Source organism: Ursus maritimus, unplaced genomic scaffold (assembly GCF_017311325.1).
Source record: "Ursus maritimus isolate PB19 unplaced genomic scaffold, ASM1731132v1 scaffold_4, whole genome shotgun sequence".
Classification (NCBI taxonomy): domain Eukaryota; kingdom Metazoa; phylum Chordata; class Mammalia; order Carnivora; family Ursidae; genus Ursus; species Ursus maritimus.
The window spans coordinates 90,786,701-90,800,683 of NW_024426552.1; positions in this window are offsets into that span (position 1 = coordinate 90,786,701).

Sequence of the window (13,983 nt, forward strand, 5' to 3'; positions counted from 1 at the left end):
GTGCTCCCCGACCTCGGGTTATCTTGTATTCCTCACCTCCCTTGGTCAAGTAGATGGCACTTGGAAGACGAAAGCATTTAGAACCAGAAGGCAGCCCTGGAGCAGAAAGAATCAGGACAGCCTTCAGATGCACCTGAGGCTCTCGCCCCTTCTCCTCATTCCCCCTCACTAGAACAGCCATTCATAATCGAAGCCCATAACCCAGAGCATGCCAAGGTTATCACCAGGCCAAGGCAAAGCGATCAGAAAGGACAACACAGTGAGTTTCCCATAAAGCTTATTCAAAGACACTCTTAGTTGGAGACAGCATGCTCTCATCATAGAGTGATAAGATGTATTCAAGAGCTGATGCTGATAATATATATAGCCGTCCATTTTATTAAATGTTCAAGTTCGGGTTTCGGGAGTAGGGGTGGGATTGGTTTTGGAGTTTTGGGGGTGTTTGGGGGCAGTGGCTAGTTTTTGTTTTTACACATGGTTCTAATTCAGAAAAATTAAAAGTTGGCAGCATTTTTGTTGGTCCTCACAAGATTTGGGCTTGGTGTAGGGAGGCTTTGGTTTTGTTTTCCAAATTTTTCTGCTTAGTGAAATCCCAAAAAATGTGGTAATGACTGCTCCAAAGTACTTGTAAAAGTCCAGATCTTTTTTCAGCATAGAAATGTACTAACCATCTCAAAAATCGATGGGATAAATATTTCAAAAAGCTTGGGGGGGCGGGGGTGGGGGGGCAGCATATTCCAGCACCGGGAACAAAGCAGACACTCCACCTGGAGTCCATGATTGAGACTTACATTGCCGGCTTTATCAAAGCGAGGAAGCGGTGGTTCAGCGGGGGCAGAATTCAGGCCACGCCCACAGGAGGCTGTGCCATCAGAGCAGACACGCTGTGAGGGGGAAGACCCCGCAAAACCCGCATGTTATCCCCTGCGTCCAGGCGCCTTATCAGCCTGTGGTTCCCAATCTTCTCAAATATGATGACCTCCGTCACAACCACCTAAGAAACTGAAAAGCAGCAAGAAGTTCAATAACATTTTCAAATGAAACTGCATTTTATAAGCCACATTCATCTGAAAAAAAAGTACTACGACACGTGAGTCATTTATAGTCTACAAACAACGTCTGGTATACACAAGTGCACTGGACCCCTTGTTATAGTTCCACACCCTAAGCCCTGCTGAGGTCCCTGATCCATAATTTGGAAAATGTAACCGTAAACATTTTCCCTAAGCACCGCCATCGGCGCCTTTGTCTTGTTTTACGGCGATGTTTGATGTGGATGTGTTAGCGGTCATTGTTCCGTTCATCTTAAGAAGGCTGCCCTTGTCACCTTCGGGTATCAGAGAACTAAAAAAAAAAAAAAAAATCATCCTAGTATTTTTATATTTTTGCCTGTTTATATGCCATCTTATTTCTCTAAGTATTTGCGGCATCTATGATCAGACTTTTGACAAGCCACTAAAGCAAACCCAGCTCTTAGCGACCTGTGTGAAGAAAAGCAAAGTAGCTATTTATTTGCCAGTTGCCTATTACATGGCAAGCTCACACTGGATGCTGCGACAGAAACAGCTGAGGAAGCAGGGATCCCCACGTGTAAGGAGCTGCGGTCTCCTTTTGCTACAGGGGAGATGGGGACCGCAGGGGAGGGATACAACTGTGCGCAGAGCCTAGCGTTTGATAAAGGAAGGCAGGGATTGCTATGGGACCGGAGAGAAGGGTTATGGAGGACTTTCAGGAGGAGGTGGCCCTACCAGACTATAGGACAGGAAAAGGGAGGGAGACATTCCAGTTCGAAGGGTCGGCTTGAACAAAGGCACAGAGGAATGAAGAGCATGGGGGCACAGTAAAGGACACGTAGCTTAGCACAAACAGAGAAGGTGCTGGTGGAGCAGAAAACGCAATCGCCGGACTACATGAACGTACAGCATACCCTCTTCACCCCTACACCCATCCTCTGACATAGGCTCCAGAGCTCTCCAGATCCGGATTCAGCCAGCTGCCTGGCCCCCGCGGGCAATGCTTGAGGAATGAATCACAGCATCAGTCGGGAATGCCAGTGATTCCTGTGTGTTGGTCTCAGGAGCCCTTTGAACGCATGATTTTGTGCATGTAATTCCCTGCATTCTTGGACTTGCTGTCTGTAGGACTAAGCCCCCAGATTTCCTCACTGAACCCCAGCTTTGAAGCATGAAGCGGTCCTGTGGCCCTACTAGCCCAGATTCTCCTGATAGTAAGAATCACCTGCATGCCTGTTACTAAGGCAGACTTCTGGATCGCCCACCCTGCTATATTAGGACTCTGTAATGTTGATGCCCCTGAACAACCCCCACCCCCAGTCCCACGCTTTGCGACACATTTTACACTTCTGAGCTTTTTCTTCTTCCCCTTTGAACGACTCTCTTTGAGCAGATGAATGTGGCTTATAAAATGCAATTTCATGTGAAAGTGCTATTGAACTTCTTGCTGCTTTCCACACAGAAAGTGTGTCCAAAAACCACCACTTTTTGTTATGCAGGCCTCTGGTCCCATCTTCTGTGCCAAGTAGGGCTTTGAGAAGAGAAGGTTGCCTAGAGGCTGCTGTGCCCAACCACCTGGAACTGGCTCTCTGACCACGGACCCCACTCTTCCTCCGCACTTGATGCCAGGCCGGCTCCGCACCATCGGGGGAGCGCTCCTCCCAAGCCCAGAGCCTCCCACTTCTTTCAGGTGTACCCTTCCTGCCTCGTCTTCAAAACTCCATCTATTCTTACCATCCTTTTCATTGTCTCTTAGATTGAGGTTGAGATAAAATTTTTTATTACTACTTATTTAGTTCAATACTTCTCTCTTTGATAACCGACTTCTGATTTCTTCCGACTTAGCTCTTTACTTTTTTGTTCTTTTTTTGCGTTTCCCTTTTATTTGGCAACTGTCTTGATTTCTACATCTTTGTGACTTTAAATCCTCTTACTTTGTTCTTCTTTGAATATTTTTATGATTAAATGTCTGCCTTCACTTTGGTATGTTGTTTTTCACTTTCTCCTCTTTTTATTTGCACGTAATCTATATGCTTTAGTCTGCATTTATGTTCTTTTTTAACTCTTTTTTTTTTTAAGATTTTATTTATTTATTTGACAGAGATATAGACAGCCAGCGAGAGAGGGAACACAAGCAGGGGGAGTGGGAGAGGAAGGAGCAGGCTCCTAGCGGAGGAGCCTGATGTGGGGCTCGATCCCACAACGCCGGGATCACGCCCTGAGCCGAAGGCAGACGCTTAACCGCTGTGCCACCCAGGCGCCCCTCTTTTTTAACTCTTAATTTATTGGTCTCTTCGTTTGCATTATTGGTTTTGTCTATCCTATGTCCTAATCATTGTTTAATTCATTATAATTATTTTTCCATCATATTTAAAATTTTTTCTCCCTAATTTTAAATTTAATTTAGAACTCATTCTATTTAATCCCCATTTGTAAAGGGGGATGCTGAAATGCAGAGTTAGAAAGAATTTGCTCAAAATCTTCAGGCGGGCAATGGTAAGACTGAAATAAGAAGCCTGCTCGTTTGGTCACTGGCCTGGTGCTCTATCCACCAGACCATTGCAGTAACAAGGACTATGCGAATAAGAACCTTCTTTCAAATAAAGAACACCAGAGTAGCACCTCTTCAAAGAGCATTTGGTTCCTGAGACATCAGAGTGGAGACGGATTCAACGTCAGTGATCACCCAGGGGGAAGGTTGTTCCTCGGCCTTTGACTAAAAGGACATGTGAAAATCAAGCGAAAAGGGGAAAGCTGAGAAGTGGGACTTTATTCCTAGGCTACTTGGAAGAACAGACTCTGAAGCCAATACAACACGCGACCCTAGGTAAACACACCTCTCCAAGCCTCTGTGTTCTTACTTCCAGCACGGGGGTAATGAGACCAGTCGTGCCCGCCTCACAGTTGGGTTATGTTGATAATATCGGGTCATGGATGGAAAAGCTCTTTGTAAATTTTGTGTGTAGTTGTTCTTGTCATGACCATAAAATTCAAAAGAAAGGTCAGAGGAATCACTACATAAAAAGAATACCATTGTTACTCTTTTAATGTGTGTATCTATCCATTTAAAGAGGAAAAGAATAGGGGCGCCTGGGTGGCTTGGTCCGGTTAAGCATCTGACTTGAACCCTGGTAGTGATCTTGGGTCCTGGGATTGGGCTCTGCGCTCAGCTGGTTGTCTGCTTGTCCTCTCCCTCTGCCCCTCCTCCTCTCTCTCCCCCTCTCCCTGCTTCTGCTCTTTCAAATAGATAAATAAAATCTTAAAAAAAAAAAAAAAGAAGAAGAAGAAGAAGAAGAAGAAGGTGCCTATGCCACTCAATACCCCAAATCATATTTTTCCCCTCTTCCTCCTTTAAAAAAAAGACAAATTACTTTTTATTGACTTTCTATTGTTTCTTGCACATTTCCGTCTGGTGCTCTTGGCTTTATATTCCTGCATTACATGCGTGCGTTGGCCTGCTTCATTCCCTAAGCTTTGATGGTTAAGAAAAATGAATATAGCTCTGCCTTAATGAGAGCTACTTTGTAAGAACGTCTGTCTTCAGACTCACATTTAGCCTCACCCATCAAGCAGCGGCTTCTGTGGCAATCCTGTCATTTCTTCCTTGATCTGTTTTGTACTCCTACGTTCCCACAAACGTTCCAGCTACAATCTTTGTGGAAGTTAACAATGACAACCAGAAAAAAAATTACCTTGTACATCTGGTATTTGAGATTTTTAAAATTTCCTTACCCAATAAACTTCGCAGACAGCGATCCCTGAGTGCCTCGGCCTCTGGAGCAGTCATCTCCCGGCAGAGCCAGCTGGGCAGCAGCGAGCTAATGGATTAAGACGCTGAGTGAATTCTCACTGGCAAGCAATCTGGGAGCAAGGACCACAGATGAGTCAGGCTGGGTGCTAAGTGATGAGGACAAAGGGTCAGGCACATTCTAGTGTTAGGCCTCCTCTTGGCGGGGGCCATCCTCATCACTAGAATAGCATTCGGCACTCAAGACTCTTACTGCGGGAACGCTCAGAGCATCTCTTTGCCCTTCAGTGTGACTGCATCAGCAAGGAACCGGGCCCTGCTGTGATCTTACAGGTCTCAACAGGACATAACTGCGTACCTGCAAGGAACTTAGGGCCTCCCCTCCAGAGACCAGAACTGAGTGGCTCAAGGTGGCCTGAAGGCCCGCAGCAACGATGGAACGAGAAGGCTCATCCCCAGACTCCGAGGACAGCACTCCCTCCTGTCCACCAAGCCGTTTTCGTGATCTTCTTCACGCTTCTCCCGTCAGCGGCAAAATAAAGGCCATGGCTTTGTTGTGTGGCAACGGAGCCCCCCATAAGGCTTGGCTGGAATCTGGCAGCTGGGTCAGGGTAAGAGAGATGGGCGCTGTGCTCTCGCTGTAGCAAAGCAGAGCAATTTCCCCCCTTCAGATCAGCACAGGCCGCCTGAGGGGAGTTTGGGAAGAGAGAAGAAAAAGGGGGAGGGAGGTGAGAGGAAAGGCAGTGATATGGCCTCCGGGGAGACTCACCCTGTGAGGGGAAACTGTAGCCACCACAGAGGAGGGCTCCATTCTGAGGCTGCCTGGAACCTCCCTAGAGGCCCATAGGATTGCTCCTAGGACTACGGAAACAGGCACTGACGCACGACTCCTCAATTTCCATATGCTGGTTGGAGTCACGGAAGACAAATAAAAACTGCTTCGTCTTCCCACCAACCACCAAAACGTGCTTCACCAAATCCACTTGTCTTGCTCAAAGAAAGGGGGTGATTTCAAGTTGCAAGGGAGAGAAATTGTTTGCTTTTATGTTTGCTGGTCTTGCCACTGCCTCTCAAATGTCTCTGAAGGGATGCCCGAAGTGGCCTGGGGATTTTCTGAAGGGAACGGGGCTACTCAATGGAAGCTGGCTGTGTCACTCAGAGATCTGCAAGACAAGAGAGTACCTGGACCGACAGCTTGCCCACCGCCAAATTGCACCATCTGCTTGTGACGGTACATTCCTGGAACTCCTCCGTGGCGGGTAAACAGCTGTCACGAGAACCATTTCTCCCTGACGCTGCTCCTTTCATCGGTGACCTATTGGTCAATAACACAGAGTAACATTGTTTGTTAAACCTCAGTGATGACTTCGTGATCTTTGCTCCCGCTTTTTTATGTCGACCTCATAAGCCTCCCTTAGCACCCCGCAAATTAGCAGCAAACGGTTGAAGGCAATGATAGAAAATGTATCACAAACACTGTCTGAAAATGATTAACCCACGAACATTAAAGAGACACAAACTCATAGCAGAAAGATGCCCTGCAGAGTGTTGTGGCCATTTAGGCATCTTTGATCGAAAACTGGCTAGGAACAGAGAATAGACTTAATTTACACTGAGATGACTTAAGAATTGCAAACAAAAATTTTCCACATGCAGCAGCACCGTTCAATTTAGACCAAATTACCCAATGATTAATTAATTTGGGACAGTGCTCACTGAAAAATTGCCATAGATATGCACCTGTCCAAGGAATTTGCCACAGATTGTCAAACCTTCGTGACATGAATGGCCCGAATTCTGGGGGCTGCCCGTTCAGTAGACCTCTTGCTCTTTTAATGAGAGCTGTCCTCATGCCAAATATCATGAGCTCCAGTTAGAAAAAAGAGCAAAAAGGTGGGAATGGCGCCTAGACTTGTACAAGCCACCGGGTAAATTTTCATCTGGTAACTGTGATTCCCAGTGTGGGCCATTGTAAGGCTATTAAGGTCACTGCATCTGTCCAAGGAGTCTTAACAGTCACAGCCTCAGTGACCGGGGCTACCTCCTCTGCCTTGTACTTGGTAGCCAGAGGTCTGCCTTTGGGATGGGGTCAAGGGGTCCCACAGGCCTCAGGGTACATCTGGGTTTGTCACCTTAGATTGTCTGAGTCTCTCCAGGTAACCACTGAGCTAGCCAGAAGAGTCCACTCATTCCTTCTGATCCTATACAAATCCGTTGAATTGACTCAATTACAGGCAAGATTAAAGGAAGGAAAAGAAAAGGAATGAAGGAAATGGGCCCGTGTATTGGCTGCCACAGACAGAACTGGCACCAACAATCTGCCCCATGTTCTTCCCTGTTAATCACAGCACAGGACACTATCCTTAAGCTCCTAGCAGTACCCCGGAGCCATGGGTGTGGCTAGAGATAGAGACCATGATTGCACTTCCTCCCTGGACCCCTCCATTCCAGGGAAAGGCCACGAGGTCAGTTTGAACCCCAGAGCATTCAAACAGGAACAATATACCTGCTTCACCAGGCCTTGCTCTAGACCTGGACTCCATTCTTTTTAGTGTTCCCCCTCTATCCTCTTCCACCCATTGCCCTACCCAAACCTTACTCACACTGCTGCCTGTCAGAGAAATAGCCACTCTTTACCAAGCTCTCTCCCTCGAGTCTATCACATCAGAGCTCAGGCTAGCGCTCATTGGCTTATTTATCCCAAAGACCTACTCTAAGATATAAGGGTCTAATGTTATTGGCCCAACTACCTTACATTGCTTATGGACACAAAGTTTAATTAAGGTTTGAATCTGAAACATTTTTGTGGCCACTAAATTATCTCTAAGTTGTTTACTCAAATTCTTTAATGTCTTCTAAAATTAAATCATCTCAATGCTCGACTTCAATACATTCCATGAAGTCCTCATTTTATGTTTTCACAAAGAAAAATATCATAAGTATTATTATATGGAGATTGACCATGCAATAGATGACCCTCTATTTGGATTGTGAGTAGGACCAAAAGAAGGAGTATGTTTTGCACTTGGTGGAAGAATCACTTTGGCCGTACAGCACATGCATGTAGAGAGCACCAAACACTCACTGTGGTATAGATCATATGATGACACTCTTTATAAATGGCTTCCAGACCATGACAAAGATAGCGGGATAGAGCAAAAGGATCTGAAGCTTAGCTAATTCTTGCCTTTAAACTCCTCAGATTTTATCTTCTTTCTTTCTTCTTGGGTTTGTCAGTTCTGGAAGAACTCAAAATAAACAACCCACATTTACTTATGACTTACATTTGCTCTGGCAACACAAATCCCTGGTCCTGGACGGTGAAATCATCTAGAATTAGGTAGTGACTATCCGCCTTATCAGAAGTAGCCTCTCCAGGTTGTCACAGACCTTACATCTCTATTATTCTTTGAGGTTGAGGCCAAGCGTCAGATGCCATTCATCGCCTTATGTGTGCTGCTGCTTTTCCCATACAAAGTGGGAAACGAGATAGAGTGTCTCTCGCAAAATTAGGAAAACAAAAGCTAGGCAAAGACACCTGTGTTTTAAGAAAATTAGACAAAGGCATATTCCTTTGAAAACTGAAGAGCATATGTAATTGTTTAATACACAACGTATATCTATGTTCAAAGGATACAATGCATAGACCTTTTTGATTATATTACTTGCCCCACCCTGTTAAGCACATGTTTGCCAACCTTTTTTGAAAGTTCTGTTAGCTCTGGGTTTGTGTCTATTTTCTTTCCAGCTGTCATTAGAACCTATAAGCACTAGTACCTACAAGGTGTTCCTTAAATATCTGTGGCTGCTGCAGTGGTTATTCACTGCTCTGATGTATTTGTTAACACATTTGTTCATTTCCCACCTCATCCCCCATAGGTTGTCATTTGGAAACATTTGAGGTGCTCTCAAGATAGGTTCTAAAATTTGGATCCTAATACCTCTAAGAATATAAATTCTAGGAAGACAGGAATCTTATCTGATTAGTTCACTCTTCTCTCTAGTTCGGGCACATACAAGATAATCTTCAAACATTTTTTAAACAGTTTTGCCACTGGTTAGCCATGGTAGCTTGGGACAGATCCTCCAATGCTTTGAGCCTCAGTCTCCTCACCAGTAAGTGAAAATAATGTCTTACTCAAATGGTGTTACAGGGATGAAGTGAAAATTGTGTAAAATTTTGAACTATGGCAGGTGTTCAGTAGTTTAGAAAGAGGGGTAAGAATTTGGTTATTGGTTACTGTTCTAATTCCTAGTCCTTTTGTGAAGCTGCCTCTTGCCTTGATGGCTATTTTCTAAAGGTTAAGGATAATATCAAGATCTTTCTTGCCAGACAAACACTGCAGTGGGAGGATGCTAAGGTCCTGTGGACTCTTCCAAGGTTTAAAGCTGCCCATCAGTAACCCCCTAGTGGGGAAGGCCATACTAAGAGTTAAAGTTTTTTTCCTTTTCTCTCTGAGTGGGCAAGAGATGATGTTTTCGAACTGCTTCCTGGGACTAATTCTAAGTATCATTGATTAAAAAGAGAATAAATATTTATTTAAATAAATAAAAATCTATAATAACCACTACAGTTGCCATGTTTTGATCAGAGTCAGGAAATTCTTGAAATATCATCATCCATCCCTTGAAACCCAATGTCCTTACTGAAAATCTTCAAAATGAAGGTGCCCTTTAATGAAATGCAGCATATGTTCAGTAATAAATAATAATAATAATAGTAGCAGCAAATACTCATTATGGGCCTTGGAACTATTCCAAGCATTTCAGGGACATGTAGTAACTTCTTTAATCCTTACCCATCTGATGAGAGAAGCTCTATTATGTGCCCCATTTTACAGATGAGGAAACCATGACACAGAAAATTTAAGTAACTTTCCCAAGGTCACACAGCTAAACATCATAAAACTGTGATTCATATGTAGGTAGTCTATTCCAGATGTAAGCTAGTAAGGGAACCTGGCAAATTGTGTATATTGCCTAATTATGAATTAATCAACAAATATAATACTCCCAGAAGAGCCTAAAGTTAATAAGTCAGTCTTTTAGGAGCACCTAACTGTGTGGGTATACTAATAATATTCTGGGGGCTGGGAATACAACAGTGGGTGTGATAGAGTCTGTCCCTCAAGGGGGACAATTGTCTTGTATTAGGGGAGAGACTAAAAATAAACATGGAAACAAATACATAAGGTGGGTTTAGGTCTTAACAAATGCAATGAACAAATTATAATTGGGTAATTATGTTAATAAGTAAAAGGAGGGAAGATGCTATTTTAGCTAGGGTGGTCAGGGAGGGTGGTGGGAGTAGGATGGGGGAAGAAGGAGGCAAGGGTCAGAGGGACATGTCTGAACTGAGACCTAAGTTATCAGAAGGAGGCATCCATCCAGGGAAGAGTGTTCCAGGCAGAAAGAACCTAGCTTAATGGGCTCAGGTAACATGATGGCTGCAGCAAAATGAACAAGTTGAAGATGGAGGAGATGTTAAAAAAATTAGCAAAGAATCAAATGCAGGCCTTTTAGGTAAGGTTAGGAGTTTTGATTGATTCTCCTTTAAATGGAAAGCAATTGGAGCATTTTAAACTAGGAAATGTCTTCTGACTTTTTATTTTTTTAATATTTATTTACTTATTAAAGATTTTCTGGCAACTACGGGGAAGATGAACTGTAGAGAAGCAAGAATTAGGACAGGGAGAGCAGTTCAGAGGCCATTGCAATAGTCAAGGCAAGAGAGGGTGGCTCCTTGGACCAGAGTGATGGTGGCAGAGATGGTGAGATGTGGTCAGATTCAGGGTATATCTGGAAGGCATAGTGGGCAGAGCTTTCCGGTGAATTGGCTATAAGACTTAAAAGACAGGAACTGACTCCTAGAACAATTTTGATGCCATTTACTGAACAAGGAATGACTTGTTGGGTAGCAAATTTAAGGATAAGAAGTGGAGAAAGTAGGAGTTCTATTTACATAGGATTTACTTAAGATAAAAACTCCTAGACATTTAAGTGGAGATGTTGAGTATTGTCTGAAGCTTGGAGAAAGAAATAAATATTGTACTTCTATGCTGTCCAATATAATAGCCATTAGCCTTACATGGATACTGAGCACTTGAAATATAGATAGTATGACTGAGCAACAGAATTTTTAAATTTTAATTAATTTAAATTTAAATAGTCACATGTGGCTAGTGGCAACTATATTGGACAGCACAGATGAAGAACATTTTTATTATCACAGAACATTTTACTGGGTACCAGCTATTAGGTCTGATGAGATTATCTACAGAATGAATGTGTATAAAAAGAGAAATAGGCCAAGGAATGAGCCCTGGACTATAACACCATTAAGTCTGGAAATGAAGACGAAGTCAGAAAATGAGAGACAGTGGCCCTTGAGTTCAAGTGATCCATTTGTCACAAGGTCAAGAGAAGAAAATGTTCCAAGAAAAAGGGGAGTGGTCCAATGGACAGAGAATTGTCCTTTAGCCTTGGAGAGATGTAGATTGTGGGGAAATCATGAAGAACTATTTCAGAGGTGTGGTGAGGGACAAAAGCCCACTTAATGTAGACTGAGGAGGAAAAAAATGGTGAAGAGTGAAGATAGCTAGTGTTCACAATTTTTGGGAAGAGGCTTGCCATGAGAGGAAACAGAAATGCAGCAACATCTAGGAAGTTAAGGGAGATATTTTCCCCCCAGATGGGCCAAATTAATGTGCTTTACACCACTGAAGTAAATTCAGTAGAGATGGGGAAATTGATTCTCTTGATTGCAAGAAGAGAAAGTGGATAACTGCAGGAATGAGGTCCTTAAGAAAGTATGAGGGGCTAGAACAAGAGTGTGGGCACTGGCTTTGGAGAAGACTAAAGGTTATAACTAACCCGAGAAGTAGGCATTACCATAACAGTCTCACAGGAGTGGATACTGAGGCCCCAAAGCTACATTAGCAGCAAATGGCATATTTGAGGATAGTAAGGTAAGAAGTCAAGATTTCTGCTTACTTATGATAAAATTCAGATTGTACTTATTAGACACTTACAGGAAGATAGTGAGTAGGCAGTTAATATCCTGACGCTTGAAGAGAGATAGTCTTGAGTCCACCTTTATCTGCCTCCTTAGCTCATTCTCCTTCCCCTGTATCTCACCCCAAATATGATAAGCCAAAGTACAGAGGATGAAAAACAGTAACTTCTCAACTCTAGTATTGATGAAATAAGAAAAAACAAAAAGAGCAGAAAGACCTAAAGTTGCTGCAAGGGAAAGTTAGGTTAAATGCCATAAAGCTTTTTGTTTTGTTTTTGTTTGGTTTGACTTCATCTTTTGTTTATTTATTTGTTCTGTGTTTGTTTTATAATTAATTAGCTTTCTTTCCCTAAAGTCTTTTAAACGTGGAACAAGGCCTCTGCAACCACGAAGTTGAGGTAGACATATTTTTCCCTATTCTTCCTGCTAAGTACAATTAAAAATCCTGGACATTAATATAAAACAAACATAAGAAGACTATAGAAGGTGGAGGATAGAGGGCTAACTGGCTAGAAACCTCAAGATCGGAAAAATGGCAGTGGTGAATTCCACTGCCTCGTATATTCCTGATCTGGAATGAAGAAGTCAGCAACCCAGAAATGCCAATGGGTACAAACAAGCAAACAAAAAGCCCTTCAAAAACCTGCTCTCTCTAGCCAAAGGGTAAGGAAAAGGGAAACTTAGTAAGGCAAAAATCTTTTGGATAATAACTGCTTTATTCCAACCAATCACCACCGAAAATATTGTGGCCTCAAGCCAAATGATGCCAGCAAAGACTGAGTAGGGAGCTGAGACTTCCACCATTGTGATGCCCTAACAAAAAACCCCAACATCTCTACCAGGATGGTGTCGAAGAAGGCCAAGTAGGGAGCAGGACTTTTATCCATATTTTATTGAGACTCCCCTTCAGCAGCATCACCGGAAATCATGTGGAGACTCTAGACTTTACCCCCTACCTGAAATAACAAAGCCCCCCTCTCCCTTCCTGCTACGGTATTGTCAGAGGAGGCCTAGCGGAGAGATAGGAATTTTACTTTGCCCATCAGTAATGAGGTCCTCCCCAGCATGGTGTCAGTGGAGACCACATGGGGAGCAGGAAATCCCACCCTTACTCAGCATGAATGAAGAACTCTCCCACTACCTTGGGTGTCAATGTAGGCTGAATTGGCAACATGGACTTTTACCCTTACTTGGCAATAATAGATAAATCCATAATTACCATTGTAGATTCTAACACTCCTCTCGCAACAATTGATAGAACAACTAGACCACAGAGCTAGAAGAACTCAACAACATCATTAACCAACAGGCCCTAATCAACATTGATCAATCATTCCGCCCAACAACAGCAGAAGAGAGATACCTTTCAAATGCTCATGGAACATATTCCAAGATAGACCGTATCTTGGGGCGTAACACAAACCTCAACAAATTTAAAAGAATTGAAATCATACAGAGCGTTTTTTCTGACCACAGTGGAACCAATCTAGAAATCAATAACAGAAAGAGAAAAAACTCCCAACACTTGGAAACTAAACAATAAACTTTTAAAATAATCCATGGGTCAAAGAGGAAGTCTCAAGGGATATTTAAAAAATACATTGAACAGAATGAAAATTGAAATGCAACATGTCAAAACTGGTGCGACACTGTTAAAACAGTGCTGAAAAGGAATATTATAGCAAAGTTCCTACTTTAGAAAGGAAGAAAATTCCCCAAAGCAATCAGTTAATCTTCCATTTCAAGAACCTAGAAACAGAATACTAGAATAAACCCAAAGTAAGCAGAAGGAAGAAACTAATAAAGATAAGAGCAGAAATTGATAAAATTGAAAACAGAAAAATCAATGAAATAAAGATCTGCTTCTTTGAAAAAAAATCAATAAGATTTACAAACCTCTAGCAAGACTGACAAAAAAAAAAGAGGGAAGACAAACATTATCAGTATCAGGAATGAAGCAAGATGATCACTATAAACTATGCAGACACAAAAAGAGTGATCAGGGAATACTAGGAAAGACATAAATTTGACAACTTAGATGAAATATATTACTTCCACAAACTGCCACAACTCATCCATTATGAAACAGATCATTTGAATCACCTTGTAACTACTGAGGAAATTGAATCTATAATTTAAAACCTCCCGAAAAGAAATCTTGAGACCCATACTGTTTCATTGGAGAATCCTACCAAACATCATTTTTA